This window comes from Plectropomus leopardus, chromosome 18 (assembly GCF_026936395.1).
Source record: "Plectropomus leopardus strain MGB_pleo_1.0 chromosome 18, ASM2693639v1, whole genome shotgun sequence".
Taxonomy (NCBI): Eukaryota; Metazoa; Chordata; class Actinopteri; order Perciformes; family Serranidae; genus Plectropomus; species Plectropomus leopardus.
In genome coordinates, this window is record NC_142193.1 from 8,929,734 (window position 1) to 8,951,504 (window position 21,771).

At 41.6% G+C, this 21,771-nt stretch overlaps 1 protein-coding gene across 2 annotated transcripts in view; it reads right to left on the reverse strand.

The window, feature by feature from the left end:
- The window catches only part of lrrc4ba (leucine rich repeat containing 4Ba), a 35,504-nt gene extending 16,887 nt beyond the window's left edge, over nucleotides 1-18,617 (reverse strand). Inside the window, exon 1 of one of the 2 annotated variants that reach the window (XM_042505380.2) lies at nucleotides 18,425-18,617. The gene's annotated coding sequence lies outside the window, so the exon portion shown is untranslated. Of the gene's footprint in view, nucleotides 1-10,645; nucleotides 10,933-18,424 lie in introns of those variants that run through there. The other variant, XM_088069096.1, reaches the window with a different exon arrangement.
- Between the last annotated feature and the right edge of the window lie 3,154 nt (nucleotides 18,618-21,771).

Consider the following 21,771-nt stretch of genomic DNA (forward strand, 5'->3'; position numbering starts at 1 on the left):
GAATGAGATAAGGAGGACCAAGGGATGGATCTGACTGAGAATCCAAGGACATCGGGGTCTATGAGGATTTACTGTGTGCTGGAGCCAGCCTCAAGTGGCCATTTAGAGAACTGCTGTTTTTGCCACTTCCAGGTTGGCTTCAATCTCTGTTTGGTTTAGACTTACAATAAACTTTTCCATAATATGGCTACAGTGGAAGCAAGCTGTGGATACAATGGGCTTATTTTTACAATTTAAGTTTATTCATAAATCGGAGGGTTCCAGTCCTTAATTATGATTGACTGAGCCACGTTTTTAAGCTGTTGTAAAATACTTACAACTGTGACCTCTTTACATTATCAGTATTACTGTGCCAATTGGTCACCTATTTTCACACGAGCAACCTGCCGGCTGAAGGCTGGATCATTTATCAACTGCCAGGACGAGAACAGTCTGTGTACATAATGCTGTCATTCAATGAATGCACAAAAAAAACAAAAAAACATAAAGACGATATGAAGAGCCCATAGGGATTTATGTTTGAGCAGCCAAGGAACCCCCGGTCCTGTTTCCTTTTTGGAGAAATAACTGTCGATGCTGCCGCCCAATCCACCATCCTTTTATCTCCAGCCAAAGCAAACTAAACCAACAATGTATGGCAAGTTTGCAATGTAACTTTAGCTAGTTTGCATGCCTTTATTTGTGGCATGTCATGCTCACCTTTCTCTATGTTGTTAATTGCCAGAAATGTTATTTTTGTGTCAGTGCTTGGCTCCTCAGAAAGAAACGTAAGTTACACAGTAACAAAAATGATGACACTGTCAAGTGAGAACAGCTCAGGGAAAGTGAGCATATATTTGCTGATAGTACAGAGCATTTGTCAATACAATATACCTTTTTTGTTGCTCTGTGTTTATGTTACGAAACATTGACAGCAGTAACCATTTTATAAAAGCAAAAAGCCACTTAAGGCCATGGTTAACTGTGGTTGTAGAACCACAGGAGATTTCTAAGCACTCCCCTCTGTGTTGTGTTAACAACGGCACTTTAGCTGTTCTAAAATCACTGTAAACCACGGTCACTAATGGCTTACTGCCTTAATTATTAACACTTGTTAATAAACAGGTGCTTATTCAAACATAGTAGATGTGGGGCAACATTACCATTCATTTAAAATGATGTTTCTGGCGACCTTGCAAAGCAGGTCAAACACTTACTCCTGAAAAAAAAAAGTTTTTTTTGGCTGGAAAAGGATCAACTATTCTCACCAGATAGTCGCTAGTATGTTAAAGGGAGACTAATTGTAGACTGCTTTCCTAATGACAGTATATCAGAGCCATGTAAACGACTCTGCAATAGATGAGTATGCCTTTTTGTTATGGTTTATTATGGTGGTTACTTGCTTTTTCATAGCTCTTACTTATTTAAACTCTCTTTCAGTGCAGACTGAAATCCATTTTTTTAGGACTATACAGCATATTTTTTAAACTAAATGTGCCCCTAAAATTAACATGTCTGTATGGGTGTCGTAATTCCATCACTGCCCATGGAAGCCAATTGGTGCTGATGCCAATAAATACCACTGCAGTCATTTAAACCGTGAGAGAATGTTGACTGTAACCGTTCCCATACAAAAGTAAGATGTTAGTGTATGTTAGCAGTCAGCAGCTGTTGTGGCTACAAATGACAATTGGGGGATAATGCAGAAAGCAAAGCAACTGTTAGGCATTTAGCTAAAATGCTAAGCTATTGTAACAGAAGTACAAGTAGAAAGGAATCATTACATTTGCAAACTAACACAGTAATGTGTGTTATACAGAAATATACACTATAAATATTTCCCATTGTTACCTACTCGTCATACTAAACCAAGTAAGGCTGTAGCAGTAAAACCCATGAGTGTATTCAAATGATAAATTGTGTATTTTATTCCTTATAAATTCCATTTTTTAAGTTGTAAACTTCTGCTAAATGCTTACTTTCTCTCAAAATACAGTAGTGAATGTTGGCAAGTGTTAGCATGCAGCATGTGGACTTTTTCAGATTTCTCATTATTTAAAAGTAATTTAAAAGCAGGCAAACGTCCTCTAAATACCACATCAGCTCAATCATAATTTCTTAAAGTGATTCAGATTTCCAAAGAGGCTGGCCCCTCCAGTGAACTGCATTTGAACACAAAGCGCCAAACCAAATCAGTCTCATCTCACTGCTTCTTATTAGAAGGGAATATGACGGACCACAATACAATCAAGTAAGAGGCTGCAGTGAGGTCTTTCACTTTCCCAGACGTTAATTTCTCCAGGCCTTCCCAGGCCGAGGCGGAGCCGCTCTATCATAAGTGTGATCTCCATACTGCACAGCTCATAAGAAGCAGACAAATTTAGGATATGATAAATCATTGCTAATATGATACCCTCAGTGTCTGCTAGTTAACATAAAACAACCACTAAATTTTCATTTGGCAGGCGCTCCTCTCTAAGCCTGCAGTATCTGGTTTGTCCCAACCAGGGAAAAAAAGCAGCCCAGGCAGCATAACATACAGTATGCAGAGGCCAAACTAAATATAAACTGTGGCACCTAAGCCAATCTAAAAAAGATTTAATAATTTGAACAATATAATGAAACATATTCCATTTGTTTCAGTATGCTTCTGTAGTCATGTCAGATAGTAATCCTGCCATATGAGACAGTTTCACCATAATCAGCCCATTATAATCCCATCCAGACCTTCCACAGTCTGCCACCAACCAGCATTAATTTTTAGCCCAGTCTGCTCATCTAGCCTCATTTTTCCTTTACACTCAGCCCCGTCCTGGTCCCAGGGTAGTCTATCACACTTTAAGCTTACACTCTTCACAGGCACTTATAAACATTTAAAGCATTTGACTAACCGCCAGGCAAAATTGACTTTGGGATGAAAGACCAGGGGGCTTTTAAAAAATGAAAAGGGAAATTCTGCATCAGGACACAGAAGCCCTGATTTAATGGAAAACAAACAACAGGAAAAAAGCAGTTTTATTCGGCAGAAGTAGCCGAGTCACGCAGAGGGTTTTCTCTTTTTAATGATCGCAGAAGGGGGATGGGGGTGGGAATACGGAGCTATGACAGAAGGTACTTGTGAATAGTTTTTAAATGAGGAGGCAGTGTTGGTGGAGGGGGGACACCACTGGGTGGTATTGTGTTGGGTGGGAGAGAAGAAGCCCCGCACTTCCCCACTTCCTTCCCTCTATCTCCTTTGCCGACCTCCTCTGCTGTGTCTACCCTCCCACCTCATGGCATTGAAAGAAAGCTGGACGAGCACTGGCCTTGCTGGTGAATGAAGCTCTGACGTCACTTACCCACGCAAACACACACACACACACACACACACACACACACACACACACACACACACACACTGTAAGCAGTGTGACTAATAGCGTACTTACGTCCTTTGTATTGCATCAGTTATACCTGATTCATGTCTGGCTCTCAGGGGAAGGAGGCCCCCCAGGTTATTGAAATATTCAGACATTAGATGTTAGTACAGGTGAATCAATGATGCCAGTCGATAACTCCCCCCCTCAACAGGGATTTAAGGATAGGGGTGTGTAAAACCAGCACGCTACCAGATTCAGGTGAAAACACGACCATTGTACTTGATATCGATTTTTTTTTTCTCCTATTGCACGCAGTGATTTCCTCACAAGGTTTATGTAGAAACACATTCGAGTCTGTCTACCTATTGACTCGATCTGTGTTTGATAGCTGATACCATTAAGTGGCTGGTACGTTGTAACAGGACAAACTGAAGAATGGCAGTGGGGGATTAGATTTCAAGTGTGGTTTCTTATTATTACTGATGAAACAAGCCTACAGTACAAAAACCCGAAGTGCGCTGAAGGAGAGATATGCATCTGCAAGGATGTAATGTTACACTGACAAACATGGCACCGCATTTATCTGCATCCTGAGATGTGTTTTACTGTAAGAAACAGATATGCAATCTTATAAATCCTTCTGAAGCGTACTGAATATTTAAAAGTCACAATCGAATATTTTTTTCAACTCACGAGAGAATAATATTGCATTCCAATTTAACCCCTCAACAAGCTGAAGGTAGTATAAGAGCTGCTACTTCAATGGGGCTACATCATCTGAAAGCACTGGAGCTAATAGCAGGATTGCATAAAAAAGTAAATGGTAAATTAGTAATAATAATTAAAAACACAAAAGGTGAGAAAATATATGTGTTTCACTAAGAAACTGACTCTGTAAATTTGGTTAAAGGAACACTTTGCTCACAAAATGACCATTTGTAAATCAGTTAGTCATGCCATGTTACCTTAAATTTGTAAAGAAAACTGCAGACAAATTGATTTATTGATTGATTGGGGACCACGTTAAACAGTAAAACTACACCAAAACATCTGCTAACAAACTCTTACACAACTCATGTAGTATAATCCAAATCTTATTTATCATATGCTCAGTGCTTTCCAAACACATGCATTTTTGCAAAAGAACATAATATTATATTAATAACATAATATTTTAAACTTAACTGAAAGTGAAACTTATCTCTAACACAGATTCCAATACTAAGGTTTTGCAAATACCTGTGAGGCTGATTGTTAACAAAAAAATTAAAGCAGAACCTGTGAAAACGGGAGAATTCCCTCCATATTTTTTCATGCCTGTTCATTTATCTGTATGTAAAGAGAATAAAATAAAGCTTTACAAATCAGATCTGGCTGAAAGAGCAAATGTTCAAGGGACAAGTGATTGGGTTTTGATGTAGATCAAGGAATTCATTAACATTTATGTTTTCGAACATTTTAGTTCACTTCTTATCAACGCCATATTTAAATTTAAAGAAATTACATATATCATACAACGGGATTGGAATTTTTTGCAAAATATTGACTGACATTGTGCAGTTAAAGGCAAAGGTGTGCACTCCAATTTTGTTCACTGGTGATACTGGTATCATGTTCATGATTCACTTTTGATCACATACCTTCAGTAACATTCAGCTCTGGATGGAAATGTGTCAAATAATGGAAACGAGATGCTCTGATAGTCACGTTTACTTGCATTAAATTGCATTATAATGGATTACAAGATGATTAGACGCTCATTAATATTTCCTTACAACAAATTCATTATTATCACAAACTTCAGTAGACTGCACTGATTTCTCATATAATGCCACATACTGTAGCACACACTAAGTTATTTTTTCTCTCATTGGTTTCATTATATCATGTTCCTGGTGTAATAAATATAACATGTCCATAATGCAGTAAATGTACTTTTGATGTCTTTTAATGCCTTGTTACCAGTTGAGCTAATCTGTCATTTTGTACTCCTCAGCTGAATGTACAGAAGGTCAACTGAGCTTATGATTGTGTGATAAACTATTAATTAGACAGAAACTCCTCCTCATTTCCTCCCTGTTTACTTATTAAGCTTCTTAATGTCATCTCATGACAGGACATGTGGCCTCAGATGCTGCTACACTCTCATGCATTTTAAGTGTACTACAACAAACTGCTCAGTTTGGTTATTGGAGCAATATTACAATACATGCTTATTTTTAGAAAACAGCAGAACAGCCCTGATGAGGTTTCTTAAACCGGAGCATTCGGCGTTCCACATTTTAATCACTACTCATCCTTGTCAAATAGGATATACTGCAGCCCCCTCTGCACTGTATCCGTCTCCTACCTCGTCCTCCCACTCAAAATGTCCAAAGACGCGCCGTTGCTCTCATTAGGATGCAGGATGCAGAGACAAGCCCTGATCTATTCAGAATTGCTCCTACAGGAGCGGGGACCTCCTCCCCTTCAGAGGGGGCCAAGAGCTGCAGATTAAAAGTCACTGTGTTCATCACCCTGCTAAAGCACTCCCATTAACAGACTTTACATTACCTACCCCACATGTTCAAATCCTTAACTGGGGGCTTCATACCACTTGTCATTACATGCTGGGATAAAAGTCTTTTTAATGTTAACATCTTCACATTCACTACACCAGCTCTCAACTTCAAATAAAATCCACTTATTACTGTCCATTCTGTGGCACCGCCTGGTTGGGACGCCGATTTTGTGAACAATTAATCCGTATTTAAGGTTGTTAAGTGTGTTGATACACTCAATTCTTGTGCGCTGAGGGGGAAGCCAAAGCCAGCAGCTAATCAAAATGTCTCTCAGCCATTTACAGAGCAGTGTAAACTGCACAATTTTTGGGTTGCTCTAAAACCTTTTCCCAGTGTTTCTGAGCTGAGCGTTTGTTGCTCCCAGCTGTTTTGGAGAGGAGGACTTGGTTCAGCATTTCTGTGTTTCATGCTGCCCTCGCTTTGGGTTTTTTTTTTTTGCTCAGGAGAAAGCATGGGTGTGTGTTTGTGTGTGTTATTTCTTTCGGGAGGTCAAACTGTAGTGTGTCAACTCTGAATGCATGTGATAGTCTGTGTGTGTGTGGTGACATTTCTGTGATGGGGTCAGTCTATGCCTCATACAGTGTATCTCATGATGAAAAGTTTCATGTGTGAGAGAACAAGCTACAGGGCTTTGTGTTTAAGTGCATGTACGTCTATAAAAAGAGGTTGCTTTAAAAGGAAACTACGGCCATTTTCCCAATTCATTACATGTTATTCCTTTGGTCTGAGACAGTCCAAAATTATTATTAAAAATGAATGACTTTCTCCCAAATACAAAAACTAGAATGCTAAATCTAAAATTTGTGATGTCATAGGATATAAAGACCAGAGCTGCCTACAGACAATGAATTGGGAAAGACGTTCTAGATGACTTGATTGCATTGCATTTTCTGTTTCAGAGCTGAGAACACCACAACAGAATAAAGCTCATCTGGGCTGGAAAACTAAAACATATATTTTGTGGGTCCACAAGATGAGCCTCAGATACATTGTTAAGTATTTCCCGCAAAAATCGGAGTGTATGGAGAAACAACGATGACAGCAAAGGTTTTTTTTGTTTTGTTTTTGCTTTTGGTTTATTCTTAAAATGTGTCCCTTTGTGTCATTCTGTGCCCCTTCTTTAAATTTGGTGTTTTTTGTGAGTCCGTGAATGCAGCACAGGCAAGGCTCTCTAGATCTAGAGATCTTTTTTTCCTCAGCAGCAGTTTGTAATTCTTGGGGTGGATAATTGATCTGTCTATCTGTTCAAAGCTGATTGGATCAGATCGATGGATGAGAGGAGCAGCTGCCACGAGTGACTGCAAACTGTTAGATCCAGCACAATGAACAGTTAAGTTAACTTTAAATGTGCTTGATGTTCTGCTACTCTATCTGTGGCTATAGTATGCTCTGCACTCCAAGACTGTGGTGCAGTGACTAACCAAACAGTATATATATTACAGTAGTGCTCCTAATTAACAGTGCAGCTCCAAATATTTATGGCGGCAGACATTTTTAGGGCCACCTAAAATAAATGAATGAGTGGGAAACCCTGTTGTCTATGGAGCAGCTTCAGACTTTATAGTGAATGACACCACAAGTTTACGACTTACTTCTCTGGTTTCTGGTTTTGAGAGAGAGTAGCTCATGTTAACAAACATTGGTTGACCTTCCCAAGACCATGGAAATAACATATTAGAATTACATATCAGAATTCTTAATTTAGGTGGTGTTCACTTTTAAAAATGTTTTCCTTTACAATCAGAAACACAAAACAAGACAAAGACCACTTTCAAACACCAGATTACATTCAGATTCAAAGATAAAGGTAGAGAAAAAAAAACATAAAAACATAAATTTGTTATTAGTTAAATTCAGTGTCATTTTCTGAAAAATCAATAGATTTTTCTACATATTTTCTTTTGCTTTCCTGCTAACGCAACAGGATGCATTTGTTGAGACTGAAAAAACTATTTTCATTTGGATACAGCTGGAGATGGGTGTTTTTTTCTTACTTACACTCCTTGGATTATTGATGCATTAAAGTGATTTTCTACAATCACATGATAATACTGAAGTATATCAGTGGTATAACAATAGCTGGCTGTCAGGTACACATTGTACTTTTAACTAAATATACATTTGCTTCTCCTGTATTGGTTTTTATGACAAACTATTGTTGCTTGTATAGCTATTTGGCTGCTAACTATTAGATCTCACATTTTGGAGCATCTCATTAGCACGTGAAAGCATCATCAAGTCAACAATAAGTGTTCCAAAGGAGTCTGCACTTAAAACCGAATTACCATAAAACAATAAGGTGGCATTCATGAACATAAAAAAAGATAGATTCCTTGTGATGTATTACTTTTGGTACCTCAGGGAATTTTTTTTACATCATACTGAAATCAAACTAATGCATGGAGAATGTTTTGCAGACACACACAGAATATGGGGCTTGATAATTACAGCAATTACAATTACTCCACTACACAGATCTCGAAAATACAAATATTTGACTAAAACACATTGTTTGTGCTATGCCAGATTTAGTATTCAGCATCATTTAGACTACAGTCATACTATTGAGAGTCTCTGGAGAAGCATTAGAGATTCTGACCCTTTTTCAGAGTTGCCTTCTGCCTTTTTGTTCATTTATTTGTGTGAAATGTGCTGCTGAAGGGATTTAGATTTTGCACCAGTTAAGTGGTGCAGTGCAACAGAATGTGCACTCTTACTATTAAGTATGGATCTAACAGTTGAAGGCTGGTGTGCTGCACATCCACATACCAGGACACAGCTCGCTGATTCTCTAATTGGAGCGGGGAACTTGCCTAGTTTCACCAACGCTGTGCAACAGCAACACTTTGGAGTTAACAGGTGTAGTTTTTTTTTTTTTTAAGTTTTAAGTCTCACTTTCATTATGAACACACACACTAACCCTACACTTGAGCACTGCTACAGAGCAAACACACCTGTTTGCAATCAGAATGTCAATGCAAGTATTACTTTACTACTCAAGGTCAAGGTCAAGGTCATCAGTGTGGGACTGAACAAATGGAACTATAGCTTCCTCTCATGCTACACATTTGAGAAAAGACATGAAAAAATGGGCTGTTCTAAAAGTACGCAGTTAAAACAACCAGAGAGTTAACAATGGCCAAACAGAAGCCCTATTATGTGTGATTGTTAAAAAAAAACCCAAAACTTTTAAAATACATAACAGACAGAGAATCGTATACATGTTCATATGTCCAGAAAAGTCAACAGAATCTGCTCCAAAATCATCTAAGTCTCTTTTGTTTTACATTACCTTCCTGCAGTTGTTGCATTCCCTATTTGGGTCAACTGTACAGTTTATCAGTTCTGTACTGTTATTACTATGCACAGACTATAATATGAAATTTCATAGAATATGTCACTTATGGGCCATCAGTTTATACAGTGATCGAAAAGGGGTCCCTTCAGGAAAAAAGGTTGGTTACGGCTGATTTACAGCATGAATTGATGCAGAAAAGGCACAAATAGGTGCATAACGAAGAACCAGGATACAGGAAATTAGGTGCTGATACTTAAAATATTCTTGCACAGCCCCCAAACCCCAAGTTTCAAACGTGTTCCCCAGTGTTGAGATAAACTTACGCCTTTAGGTGGTGCAAAGATTACAGTTTGAGAAAAGGATAAAAAAATATGGCGGAAAGTCTAATGGTATTCTAATGTTGTTGTACATTGTGGCATATTGCACTGAATGAGAAAGATAACATTAAAGAGATGCAAAAGAAAAAGGAGTTGTGCAACATCAGCAGTGCTCTTCAGCAACAGATCTTACACTGTTACTGGGCTCACTGTTTAATTAGGATTTCAGAGGTGCAAAAAAAGGAGGAATAAACATTCAGACAGTATGGTGCAATATGTGGAGCAGAGGTGGATGTAAGCTTTAATTATGTGTCCATCTGTCTGTGCATCTCCAGCTCCGTGTTTGTACTGCACCTTACAGTTTTCAGTGGAAATGGCTGTCTTTTTACAAACAAGCAAGCGTGTGCATGCATGCGTGATAAGCAACACTCTCTTGGCCCCCATCCATTCAGGCCTCGCCCCAGCTTTCTCTATGAGTGACACACTGACTAATACACAGACAGATAAACACTCACACTGACAAACACGATAAGGCTTTGCCCACGAAACACTGACACGGACTGACTGATGGACGTCTCCATGGAGACCAGTCACCAAGACTGACACAATGTCTCTCGTAGCCGAGCGCAGTGCCAAGCTAAATTGGAGAGGTGAGGGAGAAAAACAAAAAAGAAAAGGAGAGAAAAAGAGGAGATAAAGAGTGGAAATGCACTGTGCAGCAACAGAATGATTACAAAGCAGTGCTGAAATATCCCAGCGTCTGCGTGGATGCAGTGCAGATGTGGTCTAACGGGCCACGTGATCGTCGTTCCTGCCCTTCGATCTGCTCCTTTCACACCTTCAGTCTCACCCCATCACTCACACCTCTCCATCACTTCATCCCCCCTTTACACTCTTCTCCTACGGTTCTCCTCCACGTCTGCTCCTCTCTTCGCCTCCTTCCCTTTCCTACACCTAAGGCTTGTTTATTTCCACACCTCACCTCCTCTGCTGATTTCTCCACCCTTCTCCTCTCTGCGGGTTCTTCTCTCCACCCCTCTCTTTCTCTCTCCTCTCTCCCACGCTGTGCGAAATGGAAGCTCTCACAGAGACCTGAGGTTGCCATAGTAACCTGCCATAGTAACCACTCACCATCTTGCGTGTCTCTGTCACGTTGGCGGGGGCTCGGGGCGTCCGCGGCCCTGCTCTGCAGCTCCCAAAGCGGGGCGTCAGTTCAGTAAACCCTGCAGTGTGATGGAAAAGTCCCTGCATCCAATCTGCGTCTGCTTTGCAAAACTTCCAAATGACAACGTTTCTGAGGGAAGTGATGACTGATAACTGACAAAACAAGTATTACCAGCAGGTCAGTTTGATGTATTATTAGATGCAGGTCAACACAGTCACAGTGCTGAGAGGAAAACTGGCTCTGAATGCTCCAAATAAGCTTCACTCAAATTTAATAAAAATAACTAATTAGGACTCAATTGGGCTTCAGAAGTGGCAAATAGAAAACTATACCAATTAAAGGGATAGTTCTAATTTTTTGAAGTGGGGTTTTATGGGGTACTTATCCTTAGTCAGTGTATTACCTCCAGTAGATATTAATCAGCAGGCCCCCAGGTTTGGAGTTCGACACAGAAGCTGAGCCATGCTGTGGACAGGAGTCAGCAACAAAACGTTTTAATTTTAGCCATCTAAAAAAAGTCCCTCTTAAAAAGTCTTCAATCTTAAAAAAATCATAGCGTAACTGCTATATTGAGAATAGTTTCAATGCTTTACCCTACTTGTCTGTCATAACAACCCAATAATAATGTAATTTTGCTTTTCTTGATTACATGACTTTTGTATTTATTTATTATCCTCACTGAGGCAAGATTCCTCATGAGCCCCGAGAGGTTTCTTAATCTCACAACTTTGTCTTCTTTTGTTGTTGTATTTCTGTTGCTTTGTTTTGTGAAATTAAACCAGTCATTTTTTGGGCTGTCAGCGTTTATTCGTAAATCACGATGCAATTAAGATCAGTACATAACGAGTTATTTTGTACTGGGCTGAGTTTTGAAGCTAGGGGGATGATACTGTTATATGCTAGCCTCTTTGGAAGGGGGCTAAGTAACGCTCCAAAGTCAGGCTTAATTAAAAATAAAATAAAATAAACAGCATAGCCATTTCACATTGGTCCCTTGACCTCTGACCTCCAGATATCTGAATGAAAATGGGTTTTATGGGTACCCATGAATTTCTCCTTTACAGACTTGCCCAGTTTATGCTTGCAATTAATCGTGACTAAAAAAAAAGAATAATTTGACAGCCCTGTAATTTTAGCTCTCTGTACATCGGAGCTGCTGGTCTTCATGTCTACTTTTTATTATTGTTTGGGCTTTGATGAATCTGAACTATCTTTTTAGGTAGGACTTTGTTTAGGTGGCTAAAATACGTTTTGCTGATGACCTATTCTCCAAAGTGGAGGTGTCCCAACTGACATCTTCAGTATGTAGTATATTGTCAATGGATAAGTAACTCATAAAATTCTATTTCAAAAAATCTGAACTATCCCTTTGACAGCCATTGTATCAGTAGTCCAGACAGGGGAATTTGAGCCTGAACGCCTCATTGCTGCACCACCCAATCCAAACCTACCACAAGAGAAAAGTGCAAGAAGGGCAAATATATAAATAAACTAGTACAACTGAGTCAACACTCTACATATACAGCGGGGAGTCCAGGGAATGGGAAAACAAACAGTGAAGGCATGTACGGGTTCACGTGATAGCACTGAGAGTAATCGTCCTAACCACGCGGCCGAATCCGTGATTTATCACAGCAATGGCACATAGTTTCACTAACTACCTCCTCTGTGGCTGTTAGCGGCCTCCAGGGACTACTGCTGGCATGTCTCATCACCCTCTTCTGGAGCCACCATCTCACCGTGACATCAGCACCCACCCCCCACCCAACCCCTCTACTACTGCCCCTAAAAATGCGACAACCTCCAACCAGATCCAAAAAGGACGTTTGATTACGTGTCATCTTGTGCGACAGTGCGCCCACACTCCTCTCCAGGCGTCTCATCGTGATCTCTCAGAGCGCTGTGGAAACCAAACCTGTCTGTGTCAGGCTTGAATCACACAGAGTGAAAAAAAAAAAACAAAACAACAACAAGGAGAGAAAGAAAACTGTTAAGCATCACACTTTGGTCATCAGGGTTATAATTTCATGTTTACTGCTCTCATGCACTATCTGTTTCTTGCCATCTACATCATCAATATTTATACTGTCATCATCATCAGCATCAGTATGCCACTACTGCCTCCAGCCAGTACAGCCAGTCAGTGAGGCAGACAGAGGAAAGGCCCCAGCCTGACTCTGCAATGCTGTATTGAGCTCTTATGCCATCACTGACCCGAAACAAACTCCCTCAAGACTCTGTGCCTTGATGCAGCCAAGTCGGCAGTGGCTGCAAAGCATGGTGGTGGTCACTGAGGCCTGACCGCCTTCATTACCCAATCACATTTACTAATACTTAATCTAACCAGGAGATGATAATATCTGTTCTCTTTGCCAAACTCAATATCAGACACACAGGGCTGACCGCTCTCTCAGGCCGGCTCATTTCAAACAGAATAAAGCGCCCCAACTGTTAAGTCTCTCCAGTTACTGCAATGCTACTTTTGACTGTCCTCACAAACACATAATTGGATATTTGGCTCTTGCATTCCCAAACTCACGAGGAGGGAGGGGAAAGGAATCGCCTCAGTCCTTTTTTCCGGCATCCCTCTCCACTTTAGGTCATGATGAGAATATATTCCCCAGGGGAAATCTTACCATTTCTAATTATGTCAATTCAATGGATTATAGCATTAATTTTGTGTCATTAACCATTGCCATTCTTCCAACTATTATTCAATAATTAATGCCCGGACAGTCATCATGATCCCCCAAGGGCCAACACCCAGGCCTGGATGGGGAGACTCAATCAAACCAATCACGGCTAATTATATCCACCCCGCCATCACAGGCGGCTTAGCATTTCTGCTGTGGATGGGTCAGCGCTCATGTACCCCCATCCCCCTGGTTACTAAGATTCAAATTGTGCCATATCATGTGCAAAAACAGATTCTCAGATATCCGGCACGAGCACGTGGCAACCAGCAGGGGTGATATGATCCCTTTGTGCTGCATTATCAGAGGTGGAGGAAGTAAGGGAAGTATTCAGTTCCTTTACTTAAATAAAAATAATAATACCACATAATGGAAATACTGTTAAAAGAAGAAGTCCTACATTGCAAATGTTACTTAAGCGAAGTGAGTATCATCAGGAAAATGTACTCCAAGTATGAAAAGTCAAAGTACCCTATTCAGAGCAATATTTAAAAAAAAAAACCCTCAAAACTATTCATAAAAATAGAAATGACTTAATTTTTATTAAACAGTTGCCAAAGTACCCAATTCAGAAAATTAAACACTCAAAACTATTGGAGAAAAGATAATGACTTAAATTAAAATATTTGCAAAAGTAGCCAATACAGAAAAATCTATTTTAAAAAAGAAAGAAAGAAACACCCCAGAAAATTCAAAGCTGTTAAAAAAATGAAAAAAGTGAATGACTTAAGTGTTTATTTAAAAAGTTGCCAAAGTACCCAATACATAAAATTAAAAGCAGAAAAACACACAAAAAAAAACTATTGGAGAAAAAAGAAAGCAAATGTCTTAAATGTTTTTCAAAATAATTGCCAATTTATTCTCTGTCAATCTGCTAAGTGGATAATCCATTAATCACTTAAGCAGTAGTTGTATAAACTGATGGGTAGTTAAATGTATAACAAAACATCATATTTTACTCACTCCTCTTGTGTATTTATGCAAAAATCTTGATTTGTAAAGTAACTAGTAACTAAAGCTTTCAGATTGTGAAGTAATAGTACAATTTTTCCCCCTGAAAATACTCATAAATAAAGTAAAGTACAAGTACCTAAAATTTGTACTTACGTACAGTACTTGAGCAAATGTACTTAGTTACATTCCTGCACTTTGCATTATTAAGGGACAGCTGGAGGTTGTTCCCGCAATATTTAGCCTCTCATGGCTGATCAGCGACTCACCCTTCAACCTGTATACATCAGCAAGTCGTGCGGCCATCAATCAACGACACCCTCGCCCTGCGAAAAGATCACCGACCAGCTTGCCCTGATTAGAGCATTTTCAGTGTCATCTATAATCTCTGTCTCTAAAGAAATACGTGTATGTGCATAAACACATGAGCATGCACAAACGCACACTCGCAAAGACACCAAATTTAGGGCAACAGTTACTCTCTTTGCATCCTAATGTAGCAGTGGAGACGTCCCTCAGAATTAATGCAGTCCTTTGTCCTTTTAGGTACAGTAAAGGGACGAGGAAAGGCAAACTACTTTAACCAGATTGAAAGCATCCTGGCTGCATTGGAGGCACAAATCACTGACATTGGGCAATATTTTAGGGGGTAATGGTTTATATGCTGGACTCCGCTCGTGCCCTTTCCCCCCTCGTGTGTTTGTTTTTGGGGAGGATTTGCTGTGACTTTTTTCCACATCTCCCCTGGAAATAATCCGCAATGTGCTCCACAATTCCAACAGCGCTGGAGCAGTGGGGGGGCTGAGCATTATCTCAAAGTCACACCTTCCCTCTAGGCCAGGTGTGCAGGTGTAATTTACCATGTCCCTGTTAACCTGCTTGCTTGTTTTCATCAAGCTCATCGGCCATGCATAAGTGGTGTGCCTCTGAAATTAAAGAGCAGCCTGGCCTGATTCCTCAAATGACTCGAATCGCTCAGCCGGTGCTTAATTTGCGACACAGGAAGGAGTCAGCGCTTCTCTGGGGCACGTGTGTGTTCAAACTGACCGCTGACAGTTAACCCCTTGAGCAATTTGGCTTGATTTTTTCATATAAAAGGCAATGAGCAACCAAAGAAGAAATTACCACAAAAATCGCAAGAAGTACAAGAAAATTACCAGAAATTTAGTTTTAAAAAAAGAGGGGGGGTTATTAAGGCAAACAAGACTTAAAAAAGTGCTTTAAAAAATCATTATAATAATGTAATGCAATATTTATATAAATGTGTAATAATGATAATTGTAAATATAGTTTTCCCTGCCTTTTTATTCTAGACATTTTCCCTAGCTTTTTTTAAAAAATAATTCTTTAAATCTAATAATGTCTTGCAATTTGCGTTTCTTACCAAGTTACTTATTGCTAATTTTCCCCCATGTTTTTGAGAGAAATGGCATCAATTTGCTCAGGGTTCAAAGGTTAAAATATTTGTGAAGGGCAGCTGAAAGCAGCACAAAAAAGTGATGTCACCTTAGATTTCAAGTGGTTAAAATAAGTAAGATGGTCACTTTCTCTGCTGTTCTTTGGACGCCGTCAGATTGGTGAAAAAGATCTTTGTTTCTTCTCCCACAGTAGCTCAGCTGCTGAGGAATTAAAAGTGGATCTGCTGCATTACGTAACTGTTAAAAGGGTTCTGGATTTCAACTTTCTTACTGGGCAGACATGAAAATTTATAAAAATCTCTCTTTCCTTCAATTAACCAACAAAAGGCCTGAAGCCAGCAGTGCAACAGTCTGTTACAGGTGCAAATCCTTAAAGGGGGAATCAACTGAATAAAACATCCCTCCAGCACCCCATTAGCTTATCTGTGTTAACCTTTCCTTGTGAATCATGACATTGTTCAATTTTAATAACATGCCCATTAGGTCAAGAGGTGTCGTGACTTTGATCCTTCAGGACTTAAAAGGAGGTTTGACCTCAGTAGTGCAATATTTTTCCTCTACTTCCAGGCCTTTACTAATTCAGCACAATTTCTCTGCCACCAAATTCCTAGGAACAAGACTTGTATGAGTTCACCTCCATAAAACAACAGCACAAATGCTGAATAGACCTTTTTTTTTATTTTCAAGTGACTGCATTCTCATAAATGGCTGCCTTTTAAGCAACCTGGCCCATTTTGAATTTCGGCTTAGGTAACGCTTCTTCAGTCAAGGGAGTGGGAGGAGGTCACCGACAAAGTTCAACACAAACAAATTCCACTGACATTTTTTGGCCTTGCTTTTTGCAGCAGTGAGATGTCTTGATATTTTGAAGAGCTCGCCCTGAGCTGGAGGACCTTGCCTTTAAATGTAATGTCATGTGACAAGACTCTCATGAAGCCGGGGCCTTGCAGTGGCTGGTGCTGTTGCATGATCAGCTGTGAGAGAAGAGCCTCACTTTCTTCCTCACTATTGAACAATAAAGCCCACGATAAAATACAGGCAGCATAAAAACTTACCATCCTCTTAAAGTTTTACTCCTGTGGGCCTATTTTGGATCTAATGGAGAGAATATGCTGTGAAGCGAGGGCTCGTAAATGGTATGTGTCATGGTCATTCACTAGATGGTTGGCCTTAGAAGTTTACAGGTGCTGTTACAGGCGTTAAATGTAAAACGGGTGCATGAATAAAAATCACAGGACATTAAATGCACCAGCAAAACTGGAGTGATTAATAATGCTGTGGGGAAATTGAAAATGACACCAGCCATCTGACAGTCATGTGTCAAACAAAATGCCTTACAGCAGTGGTTCCCAACTGGTGGGTCACGGTCCAAAAGTAGGTTGCGGGTCTATTCTGAATGGACCACAAGTGACTTGTGATTATGTCAAGTTTGTAAAAAAGACACTTTATTTTGAAGTATATTTCTGGCAAAGAGCTCTTATGGTGAAGTGCTATTTCTGTTTATTCTTGTAATACGTTTAATTTATTTGTGCTCTAAACCAATGTGGTGTTTACATTTTGTGAAATTAAATTGAAAATATGGTATTTATCTATTGTGTGGACCTTGAACTAATGACTAAGAAGAAATCTGGACCCCAAGGATGGGAACCACTGCCTTACAGCATCCTTCTTCTTAAATGCAAATCTGCAAAAACTCTCACTGTTGGAGGGGTCTCTCAGTGCATCATCCCTCGTTGGAGCCTATACACACACAAACACTCACACACACCCCTCTCTTGTCAAATCCTGCCCCAGTGCCCCACTTCACCTTCCAACACCCCATTAATAACTTATTCTCTCTATAATAAAACTCAGGAGATCAACCAGCTGGTCCACACACTGCCAGCAATCTCCTCCCGCCAGTCCCAGTCTGTTCGGATTTCTCTGAAACACTGCACATTAGCATTCAAATCCTCTCATAACCGTATCATTGTGTTGCAGATAGAGGCAGTAGATCTTCATTCATCAGTCCTAATCTATCTGCTCCTTGTTCTCAGCCGGAGGGGCCCCAGGCTCTGACTCAGAGCTTAACCCACCGCGCATAAACCGCAAGGTGCCTGCGCATTTTTTCCCCTTCCGAATCTGGGGTCATCAGCGGGGGCCAGCCAGGGTAAATGAACCCCAACGCGCAAATTAGCACCGCAAACGGCTCCGATTACTTTAATTGACTATATTTGAGCGAAAGCTGCGCGTTAAACCGGATCAAATATTAAGCCCTGTCAACAGCTTGTGCTCCGGTGGATGCTCCGTTTATCGCCAAGGTTAGATTCACTTGTATGAACAAACAAAGATGAAAAAAAGCTGGGAATGGGAGAAAAGTTTGTGCGTAAATCAGAATTTATTTTTTCTCTCTCTCTTTCACACACACATACACACGTCTGCCTCGTCATACATGTAATTCCTGGATATTAGCCATGCAGTCAGTGAGGATGGGCCCTGCACCGGATTACACATGAGGACACTTCACACATCACATCAGGTCAAATGAATGCGGATTTCCATCCCGACGCGTTTTCAGTACTAGTTTGTTGCGCGTGGAGCAATATGCACAAAACTGTCCGGACGCGCGCACACGCCAGACACAAACAACAATAATCTCAGCAATCTGTGTTCATGTCATCGATAGAAACAATAAGAGACTTACCTTTGTTAATTATGATGATTCGGATGCTGCGATCAAGTCCTGAAACACATCAACACGCGCTGGTCGGGTACTCCGAGAGCTCTCACCTTCCCTCAAATAACAGCGTATTCCACTGCAGAGCCGCCGCCGACGCTGTCTTCTTCTCCTCTCCCTCCCCTCTCTCTCTCCCCTCTGTCTCCCTCACTGTTTCTCCCCTCTCTCCCTCTCTCTCCTTCTCTCTCTCTCTCTCTCTCAGATTGATTCACCCTTTCCAAGTGCTGCGCTGCCACCGCTGGTAATGAGAATTGTCTCAGAAATCTTCAGGTGGATGGAACCACTGGCCGACGGTGAGGGGACGTTACATTTCTGTTGCTGCTTTATAGGGACACTGAATATGGAACTTTATTCATGCACTCAATATTTCTTATTTTTGTGTGCAAAAATATCACAATGTTGCAGACATATCACTATGCACACTGCACACAAGATCCATTAAATAGCCTTAAATATTTTTTTTTTAAAAATACATCAAGAACAAATATTATAATCATCTTCATCATTGCTATAATTAGTTAGATGAGCCCACAATTCTCCTCTACACTGACACACTATTGCATTCCAGCGGCACATTTTCTCTTTCTGCAGTTATATTTCAATCCTCATCACTTGCACACGTGTGTCCATATGATCATATAATCTCTATAATATGATGATGGTGGTGTTTACAGCTTGTTACAGGGAACGTTTGCTGTTTGGCCGGTTCCCTTGGCAACGCTCAAGCACACACAATGCTGAGCCCCACCTGTACAGCACTGCCTCATTGGATTGGAGTCCTGCCTGCCATTGCAGCTCCACATCATGTATATGATGGTACGTACAGCACATGTGGATGGATTGTGCTGAGATGCAGGAAAAGGAGTGCGTTTATTTTACAGAAGTTCTTTTTCAAGAGAAATTATGGGATTGAGTTTAAATGGGAGTTTAGCAGAGGTTCCCCAACGATACATAATTAAAGGGGGTGAGGTTTAAGGTCAGGTTAAGGATACAGGTGTGATCAGGGCTGAGTTGTCAATCACCTCAGCAGGTTATTAACATGAGGAGTGTGTGGGTGGTTGAGTGTCCATCAGATAGCAGAGGGAAAGAGGGAGGTGGAGAGCAGTGTGTGTGTGTGTGTGTGTGTGTGTGTGTGTGTGTGTGTGTGTGTGTGTTGGGGGTGCAGTGGTGGTGGTATTGGGGGGGACGTTGAGACGGGTGATTAGTGCTGGATTGATAACGTTCTATATCGAGACTCAGAGGATCGCTTTCTCTCTCAAATCCTTGCACCTCAACGCCAGCTCTCCATCACAGGCACGTGTTTTCACACACAGTCCTCACACACGTGTCTTCCTCCCAGCTTTGCCCCAACACACACACGCAGAAGCATGATTAAGATGGGGGAGCAAGGCAGTGACTGACCTCTTGCATATTCAGTCTGGATGCAGCAACAGGGTGGCCAACCTGTATCTCTCTTATTAAACATTGCACACTGCACAGCTCCGCATGGCCTCGGCCGCCCTTTTCCACTTTATGCACAATATGTTCTCGCTCACTTGACCCCCCTTCACAGCCCCCACACTCTGCAGTGAGGGTCTAGCGGCGTCCACAGCCTGTCCCACTCCTCTGTAATTCCAACAACAGCGGCTCTCGCTCAGTGCTTTTGCATTGCGTCGCTTCTTCCTCTCTCTCTCTCCTCACCCCTCCCTTGCTGCCTTCCTGCCTCCCTCCCTCTCTCTCTCTATTAAATTTCTAGTCACACAACAGTGCAGTGGATATCCCTCCCTCTCTCTAACTCTCACACACTCTCCTCCGCCACATCCCCTCCCTCCTTCTCTTTCTCCCTCTCCTGCACATACATACCTCTGTAGTCTGTGGAGGTGTTGTCGTCGTCCTGGATCTCTCCCTATCGCTCCCTCTTGATATTAACTGTTCTCTCCCCCCTTTACTTTGAACCTCTCAATCTCGCTCACTCTTGATATGGGGCTGCTCTCTTTTCACCTCCAGTTGTCTCATCTCCCCCCTTCTGCCCCCTCCCCTCCCCCTTTCTTGCCTCATTATTTAAAAGAGCCCCCTCACATTTCCTCTTCTTCCTCCCCAACCCACTCTGTTTGTATCTCTGTGCTGCAGTGTCTGCTCATGCTATATGGTGAGGAGTATAACCTCCCTCCTCCCTCAGTGTGGTGGGTGTGCAGGGTTCGCTCCATCAGACCAGCCTTTAACGGACTGATTGAGTGGACACCACAGGCCAATGAATGAATAAAGATGGGAGCCACTGCGAGGATTAATGCACCTCATATGAAGACAGAAAGCTTGCCATCTAGTATTTCTGCCTGTGCCCTGTGGATGAGGCTGCTCTCTCCTCCTGTGCTCTGCCTTGTGTTGCTGTGCGTTATGCTGTGCTGGCATATTGGTTTGAGAGACGTGCCGGCACTTTCTTTTGCCCTGGGTTATGTTCAGGTCCTGGGGCCTCGGTGGCAGTTGCTGCGCCGGGGTGAAACCTCTGTCTTCGCCATGCTGTGCTGGAACAACATGGCGAGAGGAAGTGGGGCAGATACGCCGGTGGTGTTGAGAACATGCCTGCCTGCCTTTTTCCTCCTGCCGTTTCTGCATCCCCCCCCTCCTTCTTCCTTGCACGCTATCTCAAGACTGAACTCTCCACAGCCTCCAAGGCCCTAACTGAGCCCTGATCCGTATCTGATGGTGAAACAGCATGCCACCGGCTGCAGAGATTCCAACCTGTGTGATACCAAATTGAACACTCGGGCTGTCGTGACTAGCAAGCAAGGGTTGAACGCTCTGACGCTTATGCCTGTGTACACCCTAAAAACGCTATGTTTTCACCCACAGAGAAGGAAGCGCTTTTAAACACAGAGTTAACCAAGCTTGTACCTCCACCACTAAAGCCAATACTCCTCCCTTATCAAACAGCCCTGTCTGGCAACCGCGTCCATTAGGCCCCGATAGTACCATTGATCTTCCCACACCCAAGCCAAGTGGACCTTGACCACCAGCCCCTGAAGACAAATCCAATTTTAGGTGTTATATGCTCCTCCGACCCGCACCCTCCTCTTAATCTCTCCATGTGCAGGCTTAACTCATCTACTGCCACCACCACCATCAGAACACATTCACTTTCTGAGTGGGGAGGCTTAATAATAAGACTGTCTCTCCTGCTCCTCTGTTGCTTGCTCCTGTCAACACCTCCTCCGGCAGGGCGTAAAGCAAACTTTGCCCCCAGGCCTATAAACCCCATTATGCTGAGCAGCACTTGTGCCACCAGGCTGTATAATCTTCATCTCTACCCCACAGCCTCCTCTGACTGGGCCTCACAC